General features: G+C 46.5%; 1 long non-coding RNA gene across 2 annotated transcripts in view; it reads right to left on the bottom strand.

Annotated features, from left to right (window-relative positions):
- The window catches only part of LOC140712164 (uncharacterized), an 85765-nt gene that overhangs the window by 54914 nt on the left and 7584 nt on the right, over positions 1 to 23267 (bottom strand). For both annotated transcript variants that reach the window (XR_012093627.1, XR_012093626.1), the window contains one exon: positions 16851 to 23124. This is a non-coding gene — a long non-coding RNA (uncharacterized lncRNA). The remainder of the gene's footprint in view (positions 1 to 16850; positions 23125 to 23267) is intronic.

Here is a 23267-nt window from a genome sequence, read left to right on the forward strand (position 1 = left end):
GGGCCAGGTGTGGAGGACCAGGCCTCTGCCCGCAGACACGTCAGCACAGCATCCTGGAGCAGAACCTCCAGCCCAGCTGAGCCTACAGATGGCCGCAGCCCTGGACAGCATCTTCACGGTGACGCGGGGGACTGGACCAGAGTCGCTCAGCAGGGCTGCCCTGAATTTGCAACCTGAAGAAGCTGTACAATCGTACGTGTACGTTGCCTTACCCCCTAGGTTTTGGGGTCACTTGTCACACAGCGACAGAGAGTGGATGTGCACGGACTCCCAGGCCACGATGGCCTCTGCCGGCCTCACCCGGGCTGTCTCATCTGGTCCCATGACATCACGTTTCTCAAAGTCAAAGGCTGCCAGGGCCCCCTCTTTTCTTCACAAAGTCGTTACAAGCTCACGATACAAACTGAAAAAAAAAAAAATCTGTAAAATACAACATATGACGCAATGCAGGGTGAATGCCCAGGCACATACACACGCGAAACAGGTGCATGCACACATGAACAGGTGTACACGCATGAAACGGGCACGAGTGAAGGTGTACACGCATCAAACAGGTGTGCATACACACATGAAAGCACCAGACATGAAGGACTGTCTTTGGGAGCCTGGTTTTTAGACATCTCCCTCACACTTTTACATCTGCACGATCACAAACACAGCACACCCCAGTACTGAGGGGAAGCCCCAGCTTCTCATGGGGGCACATGAGGCTTTTTATTTATGCTACAGGTTGCATCACTACATTCTAGAACTGCAAGGCCCCGCACTGCCAGGACTGGGTCAGGTCCACCCTGTGCTCCAAGGACCAGGCCGCCTGCCAGCCCACACGGACCTGCCCCTCGGATGGTGCGGCTGCTTCTAAAACAAAGGCTCAGGCCCACCCAGAGAACTGCAGTACCTGTTATTAAATCAAGACTTGGCTGTGGGTAAACGTGAAGATTTTTATTAAACATGACTCTGGAACATTCAAAGGACCATAACTAAATGCTCCTTTCGCAGTCTCAGCGTGTCCAGACACTCATAGAGAAGGCCAGAGCGTGGGAACCCACGGAGCCCTGACAAGGCAGACTCGGAGCTGTGTGGCTCAGTTAGCACAGATTTTGTGTTGATACTTGCCTTTTACATTCAGATTAAAATAAAAAATCTGCAAAAGTAGCTCACATTCTATATCAATTCTCGATTTTTGTAGTAACTGGGGCCCTTTCCCTCTGGTTTCCCAGCCAAGCAGTAAATAGGCCCAGCTGGGATTTGTCAAAGTCTGGGCCTCTGTTGTAGAGTAAGTGAGGGGGGTAGGGAGGGGAGCGAGTGGTGAGGAGGATTGGGGGATAGGGAGGGACAGAGGGAAGGATAGAGAGAGAGAAACCGCCGAGGGCTGGAGGCAGGAGGGATGCTCCCTGGCAGTCTCAGGCTCCCCATTCCAAGGTAACTGAGCTGGCATCACGCATGCGGTGCCGTCATATGACTTGGCTGACAAACGCCAGAATTGCAACAAAATGCTTAAGGAGAAGAGTAAGCACCAGCATCTTCAGATTAGGGTAGAGTCCCGGTTTCACGCTTGCCTTGTATGACATTCTATAAATTGTAAAGATAACGCATTTTCTTACCAGCCACACTGTTCCCCAAATACCAACTATAATAAAGACCAGACAGTATCTGAGTACTGAGCGTGTGTCAAGCCCCGTGAGGTAGGCATCATTTACTTTGCTAGAGAAAGAAACAGGCTCTGAGAGAAACTTTCTGAGGCCAGGCAGCTGTGTCCAAACCCACCTCGCGCCTCCTGACCCTGAACGTGGAGGACCCAAGTCATTCATGTGAATAATTTACCTACATGCCTGTCAGATTGAGATTCAACCCCCAGATCTAATCATCTCTATGCAGGAATGTGTCAAGGAAGGTTTACAATTCTATGAGTTTGAGCTGGGGGAACAAAGGCAGGCACCCTCGACACACATGTGGTATGGAGGTACGCGACCAGTGCAGGGGTGGACAGGAGCACGTCCAGCCCTGCCCAGTCACACAGCCACCCTGCCATGCCAGTGCAGGGGCCGCCACCGTGTCTCGGGGAAAAGCAGCTTCTCCTGCACAGGAATCTACCCATGAAAGTGTGTTGCTGAGCAGGTTTCGACCAACATCTCAGAAATCAGACACTGTGTAACACGCTTATCTATACAGGCTGCCTATGTCCGGGAATCACCAATAATTCCCATCTCGCCATCAATTATTTCTGGTAAATACTCATTATTCTAAGTTAACTGAGACAACACAAGAACAAAATAATGGAAATGTCGGAGTCAATCAGCTCCACCTGCTGAAGAGCTGGGACTAATGATGAAACCTAAGGAATCCTGGAGAAGGCAGCAGGACCCCAGTCCCCGCGGACCACCCCAGCCTCCTTCCACAGGAGAGTTAGTCGTGGGGCCAAGGAACGGCTTTCAAGGAATCTCAGAGGTTCTCAAAGTCTTGAAAGTTTAACGGGAACTGAATATTTGCATCTGAGTCACACGAGCATATTAAAAGTAAAATTTCCTCTTTCCACTAGAATTATGAGCTTGCAGCGGTGACACTGGCTGTATCTCATGCTCCTGAGATGTTTGGGGGCAACCGTGCATCTCGGATGAGTCATTTATAACGATGAAAGCAGTGCTTGGGCTCTCGATCCAGGACCACAGACCCCACCAGTGAGGGTCTAAACAGGACAAGCCTCGGCCTGGAAAGGCTGGTATCCGTGCGGGCTGGGAGGAGCACCAAGAAAACTCAGGGGCAAGCCCCACGCAAGCTCGGCATGTCCTACCCCACGCAGTCGGCATCAGCCACAGGGATCTTTTGTTGTTTTTTGTTCAGGAAGGAACATATTAAAAAGCCTGGGGCCCAGGGCCTGTACTCCCCAAAGCTCCCCACAGAGCCGGGTTAAGTGACACCTTCCCTCATGTTAAAGTCAACTATATATGGCTGCTGAGGGCATCTCAGAGCAGGTGCAACACTGAGCTTTCTTGCTGTCTGGGGAAAGCAGGAATTCCAGGCCTCTGCCTTCCTACCTCCCCAGAGGCTCTAGCCCAGGTGAGCTCAGCTTCTCCCAGGTAAGGAGCACAGACCAGCTTCCCCCATGCTCCTCAGGTCACACAGGAGCGGTGCAGACCCTTGCACCTTGGCACGAGCCCTCGCAACCTACCCCAGAGGCAGCAGCCCAGCCCTGTGGCCCCGGCCTGGCAGGAGGCAGCTGCTGGGGCCCCTGCTCAGGGTTCAGCACAGCGAGGTCCAGCCGCAGCAGGGGAGACATCCACCACCCGGCCATTCGTCTTTAACCTAAAACAGACACGGGAATTCAGCAAGGGGTTCCTTCCCCTGACAAACCGTCCGTCCTGTTCTCATCTCTCCCTCCTGCCCCAGTACTGCACCCAAGGCCACCCAGCACTGTGCCCAAGGCCTGACTCCCAGTTTCACAGGGAATCCAAGATGATTATGATTTTGAGAAACTGGGAGCTACATAGAAAATGAGTTGGTAAAGCCAGTGTCCACTGATCCTCCACTCCACACAGCAGAGAACAGTCCTCGGGATAAAACCCACGGGGCGGGGAAGACGTCATCAAGGTGGGCAGGACAGAGGAGCTGCAAAGCCAGTGGTTCAGGGAACAACGCCACGTGAACACAAAGCTAAAGTACTCAGCGGCTGGAAGACAAAACACAGGAGACAGAAACAGTGAACGTTTAAAGAGAAAAGAAAAAAAAAAAAAAGCCTCACTCTTAAGAGTCAGTCAAGATTTAAGTTCTCAAGTCACAATGTATCAGCACAGACCTCTCATAATGCCTGAAACTTGGGGCAGTAAACACGTGAATCAGTTCTCCCAAGTCCATCGTTTTCTTTGATGAGCCTCTTGAGTCTCAGGCTGGTTTCAAAGTAAGCCCTTCTCTGTTTGTTGATGACTTAATAATTAACACACTTGAAAACACATTGACTTCCAAATTAATCTGCTAATAAAATATTAATTACCACACTGGCTGTCATCTACAGAAAAAAACACAATCACTTTCTGGTTGTAAAAACATTAGAATTCGAAGCCCCATTGGCCATCTGAACAGCACCTGCTTTTGACAAGGGCATTCCAAAGCTAATCTGAAAAACTAGTCCACGCCATGATCAGTGGGGGGTCAGACTTGCCTCATCACCCCACCTCCCTTCTGGAATTACACAGAACTTAGACACTTAGTCTGATGGGAAACATTTACAATCTATTCTCTCCAAAGCTACCTGAAGGATTCCTTCCACATGACAAAGCCTTGGTCTCCACAACCCCTTATCTGACAACTCTCTCGACCAACTGTCAATCAGGAAATTTTAGAATCTACCTGTGACCTGGACACCCCTGCTTCCAGTTGTCCCATCTTTCCAGACCAAACCAATGTACATCTTACATTTATTTTGATTGATTGTCTCATGTCTCCCTAAAAGCTATAAAACCAGGCTGGGCTCTGACCACCTCGGGAATACGCTCTTAGGATCTCCTGAGGGCAGTATCAAGGGTCATGCTAACTCATTTGGCTCAGAATAAATCTCCAAATGCTTCACAGAGTTTGAGTCTTTACTGACACACTATCTTTCATGGGTATTCATCTGGGGGACTCACAATCAACTGGAGGCAGCTGTTGCCCACTGTGCAAAAGTCTCTGCAGGACTGAGCCTCTGGTACGGGGACTCCAACCCCTGAAGCAGCAGCTCTCCCACGTCCCACGGCCTGATAGACACGCACCTCCCGGGCTTCTCATTTCAGAGTCTCAGCAACAAATCTACCAAATGTGATCAACATCACAGAAGATTCCTCGAGGCTTTTGGCTGTTGTTTCTCCCCAAGTTTAGTCTAGAACCAGAATGGCAACACTCGGAACAGGATGGTTCTCAGTCACCGACCCTCCTGGTAAAAACACTGTCTCCAAGAACCTTTCCTGCCAGTCACAATTTCCTTCGAGTCAAGCTCGAAGGCCACCTCCCCAAGAAGGAAACTTCTTCAATCCAGCAATCACAGCTCCTGTTCCCATCTAGAGCTTGTCTGCCAGGAAGGGAAGACTCCTCATTCCAGAGACAGCAGGTGCCACAAACTCAGGGTTTTAGCCATTGCGAAGGCAAACACTCATGAAATTAATACACTTTTTCCTCCTTGGATACTGACGTTTCCTCTTCTGGAGGTCAGCCAAGGCCATCTGCACGAGTCACGAGCATGATGGCTCCAGCCCCTCCTTCGGTGTCAGCAGTGTGGCTCCGCTCTGAGACCCTCCTGCACCAGCCGGGCCATGCACCTGTTCCCACAACTGCTGTCAGCAGACTACAGTGATTCTAAAATAATCAGCAAACTGAGGTTCCGAAGGATGCATTTTAAAGAAAAATGTGTAAGTTTTACTGCATGAAATCAGCTACATCTTTTGCTACTCCAGAGGCTTTTTGTTTTGCTTTCCTCAAGATTCTCTACAATGATCCCAACAGTCAAAGTTCCCAGTTACAGGCAGAGGGTTGGGCAGGCCGCGTCTGATATTTAACACACACACAGGATCCACGTCAAAGGATTTTCCCTGTTCACTAACATCATCAGGACAAACTTTAAGCAGTAATAATCTCCCTGTCTGGAAAACTGACCTCTCTTAAGAACTAATGCAACAAATGTGTTTGACAAAGTTGCAGGTGGACATTTTAGTGAATGAATCACTATTTCAAGGAGGATAAAGGCTCACTATTCAAAGGCATGTTTTTGTCAAGTTCTGTAATTTCAGCTTCATGCATTTAAATCATGAAGTGAGGCTTGTACCTGATCCATTACAGAATCTCTACAAAACAGAGAAAATTCCATTTCTGCACATTGTCATTCTTTTCCATATGCATACGGATGGTGGTAATTTAAGTTGGCATTCCGACAGGATTTCTAAATTAAACTGTCTTCGACTTTAAACACTACGTGTTAAACATTACACACTCCATTGTTAAACATTTATAGTAGGGTCTGTATGGCCAGTTTTAAAGATTTCTTCCTCACTAAAAACAAGCGTTTAACCAATAAATGGTCTACTCTAAAATATTCTAGAGACAGAGATACATTTGGAGAGTGGACACACTTAACACAGAAATACGCAACATCAAACAGGCACAACCAGCAGTGACTGTGGAAGGGGCGCCATGTGAGTGCCCCTAAAAACACACACAAGCCTGGCTGCTTAAAAGGAATGAATATAGCTCAACACTCCTATGTGAACATTGATGTGTCTACTGCCTTACAGAATCCTCCTAGCTGAGCTGCAGGAATCTTCCATGGAGCCTTTTCTCACCTACACTGCCTACAGGTGCCCACTGGGCTCCCTGGGCAGTATCATGTCTTTGTTTAGAATATCACAGTATTTGGAGGCCTGTTTAATCCCAAATCAGAGCCTTATCATAACTCAGACACCATCCCTCAGGGCTTGTGGGCCAACTTCGGCTAATGCAGGCTGCTCCACAGTGCCCTGCAGATGGGCTTGGTGCATCCACACGATTTTAAGATTTGGGGCTGCCGTTTTCTGCAGTCACAGATGCGCACTTACATATTCATCATGACTGAAGGCAGCACGTGTTTTTGTGTTCCTTCTGTAATGGTAATAATCATGGCAACATTTCTTCAACCCTTAAAAAAGCCTCCTAACAGCAGTTGCATTCCACCCCCTTCCTTAAAATTAATAGAATTTACCAAACTAGGTGAAATCAGTCTTCATGAGAAAGTGACAAATCAGTGTTCACACAGTGGCATAGTAGCTGGGCATAGAGTGTATGTCAACATCCCAAACTAAGCACCCATCACAGTTATTCCCAACTCACAGGAAAGCTAGAAAAATTTGAAGGCTTAAAACATAATTATAAATGAAAATAACAAGAAACCAAAGTTTCTGAAGAGCATTTGTTAGCCAAGTAAGGAAAGCCATTAACCAGTGCTGATTACATTGCATTTGATTACAGCAGCCAAAGACGTGTCCAGAGGAGGAGACTTTTAAAGATTAGTCTTTCAGTAAGAATGGTTGCTTAACAAGTTCACACTACTGGGCTACACCAATCATCAATTAAGAAGCAACATCATCCTGATACCAAAGCCTGGCAGAGACACAACAAAAAAAGAGAATTTTAGACCAATATCCCTGATGAACATCGATGCAAAAATCCTCAATAAAATACTGGCAAACCGAATTCAGCAACACATCAAAAAGCTTATCCACCATGATCAAGTGGGCTTCATCCCTGGGATGCAAGGCTGGTTCAACATACGCAAATCAATAAACATAATCCAGCATATAAACAGAACCAAAGACAAGAACCACATCATTATCTCAATAGATGCAGAAAAGGCTTTTGATAAAATTCAACTGCCCTTCATGCTAAAAACGCTCAATAAATTCGGTATTGATGGAACGTACCTCAAAATAATAAGAGCTATTTATGACAAACCCACAGCCAATATCATACTGAATGGGCAAAAACTGGAAAAATTCCCTTTGAAAACTGGCACAAGACAGGGATGCCCTCTCTCACCACTCCTATTCAACATAGTGTTGGAAGTTCTGGCTAGGGCAATCAGGCAAGAGAAAGAAATCAAGGGTATTCAGTTAGGAAAAGAAGAAGTCAAATTGTCCCTGTTTGCAGATGACATGATTGTATATTTAGAAAACCCCATTGTCTCAGCCCAAAATCTCCTTAAGCTGATAAGCAACTTCAGCAAAGTCTCAGCATACAAAATTAATGTGCAAAAATCACAAGCATTCTTATACACCAGTAACAGACAAACAGAGAGCCAAATCAGGAATGAACTTCCATTCACAATTGCTTCAAAGAGAATAAAATACCTAGGAATCCAACTTACAAGGGATGTAAAGGACCTCTTCAAGGAGAACTACAAACCACTGCTCAGTGAAATAAAAGAGGACACAAACAAATGGAAGAACATACCATGCTCATGGATAGGAAGAATCAATATCGTGAAAATGGCCATACTGCCCAAGGTAATTTATAGATTCAATGCCATCCCCATCAAGCTACCAATGAGCTTCTTCACAGAATTGGAAAAAACTGCTTTAAAGTTCATATGGAACCAAAAAAGAGCCCGCATCTCCAAGACAATCCTAAGTCAAAAGAACAAAGCTGGAGGCATCACACTACCTGACTTCAAACTGTACTACAAGGCTACAATAACCAAAACAGCATGGTACTGGTACCAAAACAGAGATATAGACCAATGGAACAGAACAGAGTCCTCAGAAATAATACCACACATCTACAGCCATCTGATCTTTGACAAACCTGAGATAAACAAGAAATGGGGAAAGGATTCCCTATTTAATAAATGGTGCTGGGAAAATTGGCTAGCCATAAGTAGAAAGCTGAAACTGGATCCTCTCCTTACTCCTTATATGAAAATTAATTCAAGATGGATTAGAGACTTAAATGTTAGACCTAATACCATAAAAATCCTAGAGGAAAACCTAGGTAGTACCATTCAGGACATAGGCATGGGCAAAGACTTCATGTCTAAAACACCAAAAGCAACAGCAGCAAAAGCAAAAATTGACAAATGGGATCTCATTAAACTAAAGAGCTTCTGCACAGCAAAAGAAACTACCATCAGAGTGAACAGGCAACCTACAGAATGGGAGAAAATTTTTGCAATCTACTCATCTGACAAAGGGCTAGTATCCAGAACCTACAAAGAACTCAAACAAATTTACAAGGAAAAAACAAACAACCCCATCAAAAAGTGGGCAAAGGATATGAACAGACATTTCTCAAAAGAAGACATTCATGCAGCCAACAGACACATGAAAAAATGCTCATCATCACTGGCCATCAGAGAAATGCAAATCAAAACCACAATGAGATACCATCTCACACCAGTTAGAATGGCGATCATTCAAAAGTCAGGAAACAACAGGTGCTGGAGAGGATGTGGAGAAATAGGAACACTTTTACACTGTTGGTGGGATTGTAAACTAGTTCAACCATTATGGAAAACAGTATGGCGATTCCTCAAGGATCTAGAACTAGATGTACCATATGACCCAGCCATCCCATTACTGGGTATATACCCAAAGGATTATAAGTTATGCTGCTATAAAGACACACGCACACGTATGTTTATCACAGCACTATTCACAATAGCAAAGACTTGGAATCAACCCAAATGTCCATCAGTGACAGATTGGATTAAGAAAATGTGGCACATATATACAATGGAATACTATACAGCCATAAAAAAGGATGAGTTCGTGTCCTTTGTAGGGACATGGATGCAGCTGGAAACCATCATTCTTAGCAAACTATCACAAGAACAGAAAACCAAACACCGCATGTTCTCTCATAGGTGGGAACTGAACAATGAGATCACTTGGACTCGGGAAGGGGAACATCACACACCGGGGCCTATCATGGGGAGGGGGGAGTGGGGAGAGGGGAGAGGGGAGGGATTGCATTGGGAGTTATACCTGATGTAAATGACGAGTTGATGGGTGCAGCACACCAACATGGCACAAGTATACATATGTAACAAACCTGCACGTTATGCACATGTACCCTACAACTTAAAGTATAATAATAATAAATAAATTAAAAAAAAAAAAAAAAAAGAAGCAAGGCAAATGAGTGTGAGTCATTTTCCTTAATCCTTAATGTGTCAAAAATTACCACATTGGTCAAGCTGGTCTCCAACTCCTGACCTCATGTGATCCGCCCGCCCCAGCCTCCCAAAGCGCTGGGATTACAGGCATGAGCCACCACGCATGGCTGAGAAGTGTTTGACAGAGGCTGAGGGGAGGCTCCTGTCCCTTCCTGGGACATCCACATCTCACCCAGCTTCCGACACCGACTATGACACTCGAAGCATCACAGCAAGGGCAGCTGCATCCCCGCAGTTCTCTGCACTAATGCCACAGTGGCGTGAGCAGCCACAGCCCTAGAGCTGCCACTCAGCCTTATCGTGCTGGCACAAGCACAGCAGAAACTATCAACCCCCCAAGAAGGAGGAGTGGGGACCCAGGGGTGTGAACCAGGAGGGAGGAATGCGGCCCAGGGGAGTACGGAGGAGTGGGGGCCCTGGGGATGGAAATGTGAGGGAGGAGTGGGGGTCCAGGGGGGTGAACAAGGAGGGAGAGTGGAGAGTGGGGGTCCAAGGGAGTGAACAAGGAGGGAGGCATAGGGGCCCAGGGCAGTGAACCAGGAGGGAGGTGTGGGGACCCAGAGCAGTGTACCAGGAGGGAGGAGTGGGGACACAGGAGAGTGAACCACGAGGGTGGAAGGTGGAGTTTGGCCCAGCGAGTGAAACAAGAGGCAGGAGTTCGGCCCAGGGACTGAACCAGGAGAGAGGAGTGTGGTCCAGGGAGTGAACCAGGAGGGAGGTGTGTGGTCCAGGGAGTGAACCAGGAGGGAGGTGTGTGGTCCAGGGAGTGAACCAGGAGGGAGGTGTGTGGTCCAGGGAGTGAACCAGGAGGGAGGTGTGTGGTGCAGGGGGTGAGCCAGGAAGGAGGAATGTGGTCCAGGGAATGAACCAGGAGGGAGGAGTGCAGTCTATCGGAGTAGGGAGGAGTACGGTCCAGAGGAGTGAACAAGGAGCCTCTGGGGGTAGCAAGTTCACACACCACAAATACCTCCCAATCTATCCGCGTGCAGGAAGGGGACGGAAACTGCGCAGGATCTGCAGCGCTTTCTCCTCATAGATGAGGAGGATACCGACTCACGCATGAAATCAGAGCTAAAGTTCTACCACGGTGGGAAGAAGCTTCACAGACCCAAATGGGTGCAAAAAGAAACCAATCATACAAGATCAGTGGATGGAAAGGGTCAGAAATTTAAGCCTGTAACAAGCTTTCAGAAAAACTTCATTTGATCTGCAAGATGACTGCAGCTCTGCTGAATCATTTCTGCAAATGTCTAACTCGCGATGAGCAATCTCAGAGCCGTTCAAGGAGTAACAAAATCAACAGTCCTCCTGCCCCTTTCCTCAATGGGAACACTTTATTCTGTCTTCTATTCAAATTAAGTATCTTGCAAGGGAGTTGAAGAAAACTGCATAGCAGATTTTAAAACTTCAATGCTTTTCTCAATTTTCGCCACATTCTGATGCATTTTACTGACTACACGGCCAATAAGCCTAAAGTTTTTTGCATCGATAAAGACAATGCTCCTTGTAGCAATAGGCTTTTTCTTTTCTATAAAAAGATCTATAATTTCAGCCAGTAAAATGGGCATTTCACAAAGATTTTGCACAATTCCTAGCACAGATTTTAGCAAAATAAAACCGTTATCTTTCTGCAATTAAATAACCAAGCATAGGAAACTGCACAGTTAACATAACCATTCCATTATTTTATATAAACACAAATGAGAAAGTAGAGTATGCTTTGGAAAACAGTATTTCCACATGACAACGATGAAGCAGAAAACAGTTCCTCAGCCTCATATGACATTTGACAACCGAAGAACTCTGGCCCAAGCCCAGCCTGGTTAAACGGAAATGAAGTAAACATGTGAGTGACCGAGGTGGGGCACTCTGATAGTCACAGTCCAGGAAAGAACAGCTAACATCTTTCTTCTTCATGGGAAAACCAAAACATACTCGAGAGACCTTGATTCTTTAAAACACAGTCTGCCCCAGTACTAACCTTAAGCTCCCATTGATCAAGATTGCTATAACCACAGAGGTGTTTTTCCAGGCCCTCGAAAATCACGGACATGGTACATACACAACGTTTTCAAACACTCAATGCTACCAATTTGTTAAATGCGCTGTGATACCGGAGGTCTTGTGCAGGACCAGAAGTGTCGCAGCCTGGTTACCTGTCCTGGTGTTCAATGCTTTGTATGTGCAAAACCTGCTGTTACAATTTACTGGGCTTAATGTGATTCAGTTCATCACAGAAGAGAGCTATGACATTTACTTAATTCCACGCACAGATTCTCAGGTTCACCTTCCACGAGTGACTGTTCTGTCCACGAGACAGCGGAGGGAAGACCCAGGAAAGGCCCGGGAGATGCCAGGTGCTCACAAACTGGTATCCGTCTGCTGGTTCTGGCTTAAAGGAAAACAGACATAGAAGCAGCTAAAAGGGCTCACTACACCTAATATCACAATGTTCTCAAGTTTACCTTAGCCAAAAATAAAAGCAGAAAAGCAAAACTACTCCAGGGCATGATTCCAGTGCTAATCTGAAACATGAAATATTTAGAAGACAAAGTTTATTGTGAGTGCAAGTAATATACACATAAAACACTGGTTTCACAAAACCCAGTCTTTGCGATTGCTTTTATAAAAAGTAAAATTCTCATGAGGATCGCATACATTAACTGATTTTCAAATGAAGGGACTGGTAAACTTCAGGGCATATGATTTCTGCCACACACGAGGGGAGCAGTGAGAGAGAAGAGCTAGGATCAAGTGTGCTGAAGCTGTCCTAGGACTGAAATTCAGTTTCGGCCAAAACAAAAACACAGGAGTCAACTTCCATAGCAAGCTCTGCTTGAGAGCGACAAGATGTCAAAGTTGCAAAGGAGCTTCTCCCTGTATGGACACGTGTGATCCTTGCAAAATCATAGCTCAGCATCATCAAAAATCAGGAAAGAACACAAGCCTTCCAGACATGAAATCCAAGAGCAGAAGGGAGCAGAGTCCAAGCTTGCTCAACAGAACTGTTCCCGGACAACAGCACAGAGGACGTCACAGGGAGGGCAGGGCAAGCAACAGCAGCTTCCGTGTTGCCGCAAGCAGGGCCTGAGCCAGGGGAGCAGTCTCCTCCAACCTGACACGGAGGCACGAGGAGCCACGGAGAAGTCAATTCAGGGTCCTTTTCAGAAAGGGGCAACAATAAGAAAATCTGGTCTCACCCACCCCATACCCCCTACTGTAGCAGCTAAACTCGCACGTGCGTCTGTCACGTTCCCCGACTCCTCTTGCAGATGCTCTTCCTGCACCCGGGTGCCCGTCTCCGTGCTGCTCCTGAGGCCACACCTGTTGTCATCCACTAGTGACCAGGAATTCACCTTTGTCCGGGAGAAGCAAAGGCAGAGTTCACACACTCCTGTACAGGTTTGTTGGCCGAGAATCTAACTGCACTGTCCGATTCCAGATGTGCTGGTACCAAGGAGAACGTTCAATGTCTGGCATTTAAAAACCGTATCAGTGGGTTCTCCTGGGACTTCCAGGCAGCCGCACGAGGGACGGAGCTGTTGCCCTGTTACCCTGAGCCAAAGCAAGGCTGAGAGGCACACACCACAGGCCACATCACACTCGAGCACCGACTCGACACTTGCTCGTTCGTGTGTTAAGAGTTCAGGGTACAGGCGACAGACAGGCCTGATCTCAGTCATGGGACAACAGTGACTGCCCACAAGTCCCGTATCTAAGCCCCGACTTGCCCATCCAGCCTTCCTTCAGGAACAATGCCCACCTCACAGTGCAGCCATGAACGCTAAGTCAGCACGTACATACACAACCAGATTCATTGCAATTGTGCTTTCTACAACAAATTAATACAACCAGGCGCTATCATTGAGACTGAATAACCTATATTAGAACAGAAGATCAGGCCAGGGATGGTGGTTCAGACCTGTAATCCCAGCACTTTGGGAAGCTGAGGTGGGTGGATCACTTGAGGTCAGGAGTTGCAGACCAGCTTGGCCAACATGGCAAAACCCCATCTCTACTAAACATAAATTATCCGGACATGGTGGCACACACCCTGTAACCCCAGCTACCAGGGAGGCTGAGGCATAAGAATCACCTGAACCTGGGAAGTAGAGGTTGCAGTGAACGGACATCGTACTACTGTGCTCCACCCTTCCAGCCTGGGTGACAGACCAAGATTCTCGTAAAAAAATAAAAGGTCAAGATGAAAACTGATTGTTTGAAGTTTATGGAACATGGACCTTGGCAAAGTTCATTAGCTGGTACTTGATCAAGTTGTTGATTTCTTCATTACAATCTTGTATATCCTTCTAACATGGCTCAAAATGTTTACATTTGAGCATACCTCGAGTATAACAAAAAATAAAGTGCCTATATTTCATAAATGAGCAAGTTCCAGTAAGACTGCATCCTGCTCTAGTTAATCCTTTGACAACGTAAAACTGAACCATCCTGACATAGCACTGACACATGGTACAAGAATAATGACCTCCAATTAAATCGCTAGATTTAGAGAATACATAAATATAGCTTATCACTAATTCACCAGCGATTAGCAAGATTTTAAAGGAAGAAAAAGTATCGGGACTGTAACTAGGAATAAAGGCAAAAATAAACACGAGAAATTAGTCACGTTTAAATCAATACCCTTTCTGTGGGGCCGTAATAAAGTATACACAACAGGTGTGCAAGCTGTCATGCTAAGCTGTCACCAAGCTCTCTATGAAGGTGGTAAGAGCGTCCCAAGTCGCAGAGCCTCATATTCCTATTTAAACGCTACACAGCCAACACCACACTCGGCACGCAGTGAGAACTCTGAAAGCTCTGAGGAACGCATGATGGGATGAAGGGCCTCAGTCCTGCCATCACCCTGCTGCTTATTAAAAATATAAAACAAAGCCCTGCCTTCAAGGTGCTCAGATCTAACTAGTACAAAGTTTTGCTTTTGACGAGTTAACTACGAATGATGAAGACTCTCAACAGCTGTGCAAAATGTAAGGCAGCCTAATAAGAGGAACTTGGCTGAGAGTAAACCCAGAGATGGTTTTTTAACCACAGAAGAGGAAAGAACTGAAGAACCTTACAGAAAGTTGACAGCAATTTCTATTTCTCTATGGTAGAACCTGGAATTTACCTTTGAGACAGACTGTCCTTCTGTTCTGAAAAATCAGATTATTCTTGCAATCCTCCATCAGGACTGAAATTCCCAAAGGCATGGAAAACCAAGTACTAATTTTAAAACCCCCCCAAAAAACGACCTATGATCTTAGATGTGAGATTTAGTGTTCTCAAATTCCAAATTTGGAAATATTTTGCACAAAGTCCTTATTTTCCCTGTTTACTTGAAAGCTCTCTATTCTTTTGTCCTAAATATCTTCTTTCTCTTCCTTCCAAACAGTATCTGAAGATGAACTTACATATCGTTTTCAATGTTAACAAAGAAGATACTACATTTGTCACGAACTGTTTATATTCACAACTCTAGGAGGGATTTTGCTACATCGTGAGGAATAACACGAGGCAGGAAATACGCCACGAATAAAGAACAGTAGAAAGTGGACACATTTCCTGATGAGTGCCGATTTCTCATTGAGCTGCTGACAAAGTTATAATACAGAAAGCTAGACAGCTGCTATGTTAGTTCTACCTCACTTAAGTGACCGAGTCATTGTTGTTTCGGTTCCCTTTCTCGTCTTGGGATGAGACACACCTCACAGAGTTGTTTGTGATTTCAGGAACACACACATCAATCAAGTGACTGTTCCTAAATCGTTGCAAAGGATATAGTGACCTGCCAAATTTCAACTAGGTTGCAACAAACAACTGTTTTCATCCTACACTCTCCGGTGCCAGCGAGATGGTGTGTTCTTGGATCCCTGCGGGAGCCCTATTCCTGGTGCCATAGAGCACACACATATTTACATCCACATAGTGTAAATTTATGGTACACTGTAACATATGTACCTGCGTAGAGCGTACACACATCCAAATACGTAGGGTGTACATAAGTGCACTACATGCGTACAGAGTGCACACACATCCAGATCCATGTGGTATACATGCATAGAGTGTACACACATCCAAATACAGTGTACAAACAAGTTCACTACGTGTGTAAAAGCATAGAGCATACACACATCCATATAGCAAATGTACATAGGTAAGCTAACACATATGTGCATGCATAGTACGTACACCCATCTATATGCATACAGCGTGCACAGGTATACTATAACCTGTATGTACATGCATATGGCATACACATGCACATCCATATGTACACAGGTATGCTATTTGCTATATGTATACACGTGCGTATAGCATACACTCTTATCCAATGTACGTAGGTGCACTACAGCATGCATACACATGCGCAGTGTACACATATGCACATGTATACAACGTACATCAGTACACTAACGTATAAAGCGTATACATATATGCAACACTGTACATACATATGCAGCATGTGTATGTATTAGTGTGTACATATCCAGAAGTTTATTCAGGGTGCATAGTGTACATGCATGCTTGTGTGCACATATGTATATATACATCTGCAGAAATAATGTGCACATACCCACATGGTGTACGTACAAAGGTATGTATATGGCATTAAATACATGCATGTAGGTACACATGCAGAACAGATAGGTGTACAAGTAGTGTGCATATAACCATAGTGACCATAGATACACACATATACACATGTACATGCATGCCTACAGCATTCACGTGTGTATGACACAAATATAGTGTACATACCTATACGTTGTAAATACATGCACAGAGGAAATACACGTAGTATGCATACACCACATACACACATGTACATTTATAGAGTACACATATACCGAGACCCAGAACGGGTCATGAGTATTAATACTTCGGAAACTCTTCCAGTTCTACCTAAGTGAATTTTTTTTCAAACTATAATAGAACTCATACAAAAAGGGTTTTAAGGAAATGAATAAAGCTAGTGACAAAAATCAGTGGGAAGGGCACAACCACTTTCCCTCAGAGTTCTCGGCTTGACCGTGGAAGTTCAAAGGTTTCCTAATGCAGTACACATCAGGACTGACTCACGATAAAGCACTCCTTAAAAATTAAAAATGTGTCCTCATGTTTTGGCCTTTGAGACAAAGCCTCTTAGTTAATCGAGTTCTGACTGAATTTGACTCACAGTGCTCTGGCAGATTCTTCATTTTCTGGTGAGACAGATGAATGTCCCAGGGTGAGGGCAATGCCAGCCCTTTCAGGGTCAGCTTTTCAAGGAGCGATGTCTGGCAGAACACAATCCAACACCATAGTAGGATCCCCCACCCAGCCACTTAGACGCTTTCGGGTACTTACTCGGTCTCCTTGTTTCCCTTTCTTGAATTCAGCTGGGGGGAAAAAACCCAAAAAAATCAAAACCAAAAACAAACAGCCCATGTGTTTATGCGTCTGAAAAGTTAATACATCCACATCTAACTTTCTAAATGAGACACGGCAGGTATGATGGTCACTGAACAGTGGCCACTGTTGAGAAAATACGAAGTCTTCTGCAAACATGAATGAGTTTCTAGGAATACAAAAGTCAAGGGAATTTACTTCACATATTAAAGCTGTCAAGGGTGCTCATCAAAAATGTACTTAGAGGTTTTCCTTTAAAGTTACTTTTGAAGATTTTTAAGTTGCAATACTTAAAAGCCTCTGGGAAAAGAAAGGATACAGGTATCTGGAAGATTTTTAATAAATGATTTTCATGTCTTTTTGATAAAGTTAAATAAGGTCAGCCTTGAAGTAATGGGTTCCACTACTCTGAAACTGTGGATGGAATCCACAACACCAGACAATTGAATAAACAGCAAGGCTGCACACACAGGACACAGGCAGTGAGCCAGCCTGACTAGTTGTCAGCTTCTGGGTCAGTTCTACCCAGTTCTGCCCAGACCCCACTGGAGATGAAAACGTGCCCTTTAGAAGCCTTGAATCCCCACCTTTCAAAATCTAATCCTCTTCAACTGAGGCCCAAGTCCAAAAATCTACTGACATCTTAGCACCTGGTAGGCCAGCTGTTGCCTAGCCTTTTTGGCACCAGGGATGGGTTTCATGGGAGACCATTTTTCTGGGGGGTGGTTTTGAATTGCAACTGTTCCACCTCAGGTCAGGCATTGGATCATCATAAGGAGCACCTCCGAGATCCCTCACATGCAGTTTACGATAGGGTTCCAGCGCCTAGGAGCACACACAGCTTATGATAGAGTCCCAGAACCTAGGAGAACATGCGGCTTACCAGAGGGTCCCAGCGCCTAGGAGAATACGCGGCTTATGATAGGGTCCCAGAACCCAGGAGAATATGCGGCTTACGAAAGGGTCCCCGCGCCTAGGAGAACAGGCATTAAATGAGTTGGCAAAGCCAAAATCCACCGGATCTACCACTCCAAAACAAACATACACCACTGCCCAATATTGATGTGAGCCAAAAACATGGAAGTCCTGAGGGCCCACACTGACCAGAGCCAGACACCACTTCTGTAAGAACCAAGCATGTGCCTAAAGATCACCCGTGATGACCCAGGAGAGCAGCTTTGAGCAGAGACAAAGGTGAAGGAGAGGCACATGGGCCAGGGTGCTGGGTGTGCCCGTCTGTGTGACCTCACTGAGATTGCTGACCTCTGGCCCTTGGTGTCCGTCCTGTGGAGGAGGTAGCCCCCAAATCCCTGCCTCCCTTCAGCGCTGACTGAGGCGGTCCTGAAGCCTCCCCAGGGCTGAGGCTGCTTCTAATTCCTGTTAGCTGCACACCCACATAAAAAACAAAAAACAAAATATCAAGTATGCAGACAGGAAAAGAAAAATATGTGAATCTTCCCTTATTCAACAGGCATTTAAAGAGTAACAGGAAAGCCGGGCGCGGTGGCTCAAGCCTGTAATCCCAGCACTTTGGGAGGCCGAGACGGGCGGATCACGAGGTCAGGAGATCGAGACCATCCTGGCGAACACGGTGAAACCCCGTCTCTACTAAAAAATACAAAAAATTAGCCGGGCGAGGTGGCGGGTGCCTGTAGTCCCAGCTACTCGGGAGGCTGAGGCAGGAGAATGGCGTGAACCCGGGAGGCAGAGCTTACAGTGAGCCGAGATCGCGCCACTGCACTCCAGCCTGGGTGACACAGCGAGACTCCGTCTCAAAAAAAAAAAAAAAAAAAAAAAAAAAAAAAAAAAAAAAAAAAAAAAAAGAGTAACAGGAAAATTGTGATAGTCTTTAAACAACCACCAACTATCACGTCCTGTTGACATGTTTTAGCTAATCAGGAACACCTTTACCAAGCACCTGTGTGTTCAGGAAATCAGTTGACAGGTCCCAAATAACCTCGGAGCTTACGACCTGACCCCCACTCACGTGCATCACCTCTCCAGAAGAACGTGTCCTGGACACTTTTCAAATGGTGAGGAACAGGAACAAGGGTTGCTTTCCCTCAACCCCACAAAACAAGCTCGACCCCGAGGAGCCCGGAGAACAGCAACGTTTGTTTAGATGCTTTCCCACTGACCTTGTCACAGCAAACGTTCCCATCCCACACAACCCAGTGTTTAACTCTCCCTGGGATACCGGCAGCCGTCAACCCTCAACAAGCTGGAAACAGAGGCCAAGCTGACAGGACACCTCTCTCCATTCCCTACTGAATTCGCTCAGGACACGGATGTTCCCAAACACACACGGCCCCGAGTATTCCACACCTGGAGAACATTCTAACAACAGATGCTGCAAAGACGTTCCCCTAAAGAGAAATTCAGTTTCTAACTTCCCTTAGGGAAAAATATGAGACCCAGAACTTTCCAGAAAATCACGTGTGGGAGGAAGCCACTCACCTCTGGCACTTCCTAAACCTGCCTTCCCGCAGGTGCTCAGGGATGTCCCCGCGCCAGCCCCGTCCACCCGGGACGGCAGCAGGGCTCAGGCAGCCAGCACCTGGGCAGCTGGCGAAGCAACCCCAGGGTGAAAACGTCATCCCAGGCACTACTTCCCGGAGCCCCTCAGCAAGAAAAACAGAGGTGGGACAGAACCGAGGGCTGATTCGAGGCTGGGGAGCCACAGACCCGCACAGCTCAATCATCAGACATGCTCTTCTGTGGACAGAGCCCAGCCCAGGGAGAGGCCAGCACAGAGACTCTCGTGCCGACTCCACGAGCCAGCGTCCTCCAGGGCTGCAAGTTTATGATCACAGCTTCAGAATTTAGTTCCAGAATCTTCCGGAATCAAAGACGCACCAAACTGTAAAGCTGCCAGGACAGCAGGGCCCAGGAGCAGGCTCAGGGGAGGAGCAGGTAGAAACCCCACACACAGCACACACGTGTGCATGCTTACTCCACACAGGCCACCCCTTCACCCAATACTATACACGCAAATGTATGCACTCCATACACACCCTCAAATACACTCACCAAATATGATGCGTGTACAAACTCCACACACACCCTGAAATACATACAACACACATGAACATGCTCACTGCAGCCACACCTGCTAAATACACTCACCACACACGCACAAACGTGACACACCTGCATACTCATTCCAGACATCACACCCCTCACCAAGTACACAGGTGCACACATCCCCAAGTCCAGCACCTGCAGACTCCACAAGCTTTGGTTTCCCCCACTGTTTCTCTCATCACATGAGATCCACACACAGGTGTCATTTACTGACATCTAACACCCGGGGAGGCCCTTAGACAGAACTGCAGTCACAAGTCAGCTTCATTCAGGCATTCATCACCAGTCTCCTGAAGCCACCTCTCCTGTCCCCACGGGGAGGGAGGCTGAGACCGGAGACGTCACTGGGCTTACAGATCCCCAGGCTGGCAACCCAAAGAAATGAGGAGGGCTCGGCCACGGCCCTGGAGGGAGATGGGTACTGGGCTCAGGTATGGGCAACATGAGTCCTCATTTCCATACCGTGTCACCTACGACAGCGTCAGGTGAAAGCCAGTGGTTTGGCATTCCTGGAATAGACAGTCCTGGAATTACAAGCAAAACTTTTTACTCCTCCCCTCTGAACACATGAGGTCCATGGTCCCCTCACATCTAACACTGGGAATCCGAATCAGTGACTCTTTGTCCACCTGAGGACCACCCAAGAGGATCCACACATCTGCTACAACAGCAGCACCGCACCTGGTCTGCAGGGGAGCAAAGCAAATCCCCCCTTTATGAATAACACTGGATTACCCCAACACTGGCAGCCTGCAGTGTGTATATCGTCAAGCCCCCAGATCTGCGCCACCTGCAAGAGGAACACAAGCCCTTAGTCCAGGGCTCTCAGGACAGCCTGTGAGGAGGATGCTAGCACCTTCTCATCTCCCAGTGGAGAGGAGAGAAGGCCAGTGTCAGGACTGGTGTATCAGGAGGGTCGGGGTTCAAACCCCATCTGCCTCACAAAGCAGCCCTTACCATTCAAGTGACTTCTATCATCAGCCTTAAAATGTACCACAGTTACCAGCAATTCTGAGTGCTGTTCCTTGGGACGTCATAAGCAAACATTTTGTTAGAAACATTTTGCCAAATCTGCTTTCAAAATCCTATGTTATAAAATGACTAATGAAAAATTTGAGCTATGAAATAAAGCACATAGTTAAATGAATCCCAAAATGACTATGGCGAAGGAAGCTTTAACTTGAAGTGAAAAATATCCTCTAAATGACATCAGCCAGAATTATCTTCAATCATTACTGATCCCATATACTTCAGGAATTATACAGCATCATCTCAGATATGAACTTAAAACCATGAGCTGAATGCACATTTCAGCACAACCAAAGTTCTGCTATAATAAGCAGCACAGGCGTCTCTGGAGAGGATTTTAGTTGGGACTACAATGCGCACGGTGGTGGTAAGAGGTTTCATGCAGGCTGTTCTCCAAGGTGCGACACAGAGAAGCACCACTAACCTCAAAGACACCTGCTGCTTTGTAATGAGATGAGAGATGATGTGGATGGACTACTGTAAATATTTGAAAAGGAGAAACAATGCAAGGAAAGAATCATATCAGTTTCCCTTTACATTCTTAGAAAAAACTGATTTTTCTTTTGGGATGATTTAAAAAGAAAATGACATTTCTGGATTTTTTTTTTTTTTTTTTTTACTTTTCTTTCTGAGACTGGGTCTTGGCTCTGTTGCCAAGATTGGAGTACAGTGGAGCAATCGCAGTTCACTGTAGCCTTAAGTGATCTTCCCACCTCAGCCTCCAGAGTAGCAGGGACCACAGGCAGGCACCACCACACTCAGCTAACATTTCTGTAATACAGATGGGGTCTTGCTATGTTGTCCAGGCTGGTCTTGAACCCCTTGGCCTCAAGTGATCCTCCTGCCTTGACCTCCCAAAGATTTAGCCTAAGCGACCATGTCTTATCCGAAAATAGACATTAGAGCAAATGCATTTCTATAAGATTTTCTACCTCTTTTCACTGGGGAAAAAGGTAACTTGCCTCCAAGGGTCGGAGAAAAAGCCGTTACTGCAGACAAAAGCGCTGTGCATCCCGGGAACCGCTACACCACGAGGCACGGCCGTGCACCCTGGATGGAGGAGTAACACACGAGGCTAGCACAGGCAGATGCTGGCCCTCTCCAAAAGTACGCCTATCCTTCCTCCTCTCCTCAGCCCCCTCTCCCTTCAGGCCTCAGTGGCTGCTGACACGGGAGAGGCCACAACTAGAGGAGGCTCTCAACTCCACCAGGGACAGGGGCCCCAGACGCTGGGGACTCAACTGCTGCCCTCTGCGCCCATCTCCTTCTGGTCCAGCCTTCTGAGGAGCCAGGCGTGGCCACTTTGACCCTCTCTCCCTTCTGTGGCTCCTACAAAAACCAGTTCAGCGAGCCCAGGCTGCCTAACACTCCAGGGACACCTGGCACAGGCCCCCTCCATGACCTTATCCAAGCTCCTGGGGCCAGAAGGGTCTTGCAATATTTCACTTTCCAGTTGACCATCCCCAGCCTGAAATCCAAAGTGCTCCGAAGAGCATTTCCTTCGAGTGTCATGAGGAAGCTCGGAATGTTTCAGGTTTCGGAGCATTTTGGAGTAGGGACTCTCAGCCTTAATTTGAACCTCTTCAAGGAAGCCACACACTGAAGCCCCCGATGTCCACCCTACACAATCCCAGCACACCCTCTAAAGTCCTCAGCAACAGATTTTATTTCTTCAAATATAACCACAAGTCACAAACTCACAAGCAATCACAGAAGGGGGTTGTGGACACCCGCACAGATGATGAAATTTAACTGTCACATTTTTACCTGAGTAATTTAAAGTCATTCCTCAAAACACACCTGTTTTACTGAATTGCATTTTAAGGTGAACACACACAAATCATTTCAGGGAAACAAACGTCACTTTGGGCTGCGTGTGGTTTCTTGACTCCCGTGAATAACTCAGCGTTCACCCTCACTTCTGGATAAGGGAGAAGATGCAAAGAAATCTGTTAAAACAAAGACATGAAAACAAGTTTAAGAAGGGTTTGAAAGGTTCCTCCTGTCCCCCTGGAGGGGAGACGAGGACACCTGGAAAGCTCACTGGGGGACAGGAGCACAGCCTCCTCGGTGTGTCATGGACACTGCCTCA

This window comes from Chlorocebus sabaeus, chromosome 8, assembly GCF_047675955.1.
Source record: "Chlorocebus sabaeus isolate Y175 chromosome 8, mChlSab1.0.hap1, whole genome shotgun sequence".
Lineage (NCBI taxonomy): Eukaryota > Metazoa > Chordata > Mammalia > Primates > Cercopithecidae > Chlorocebus > Chlorocebus sabaeus.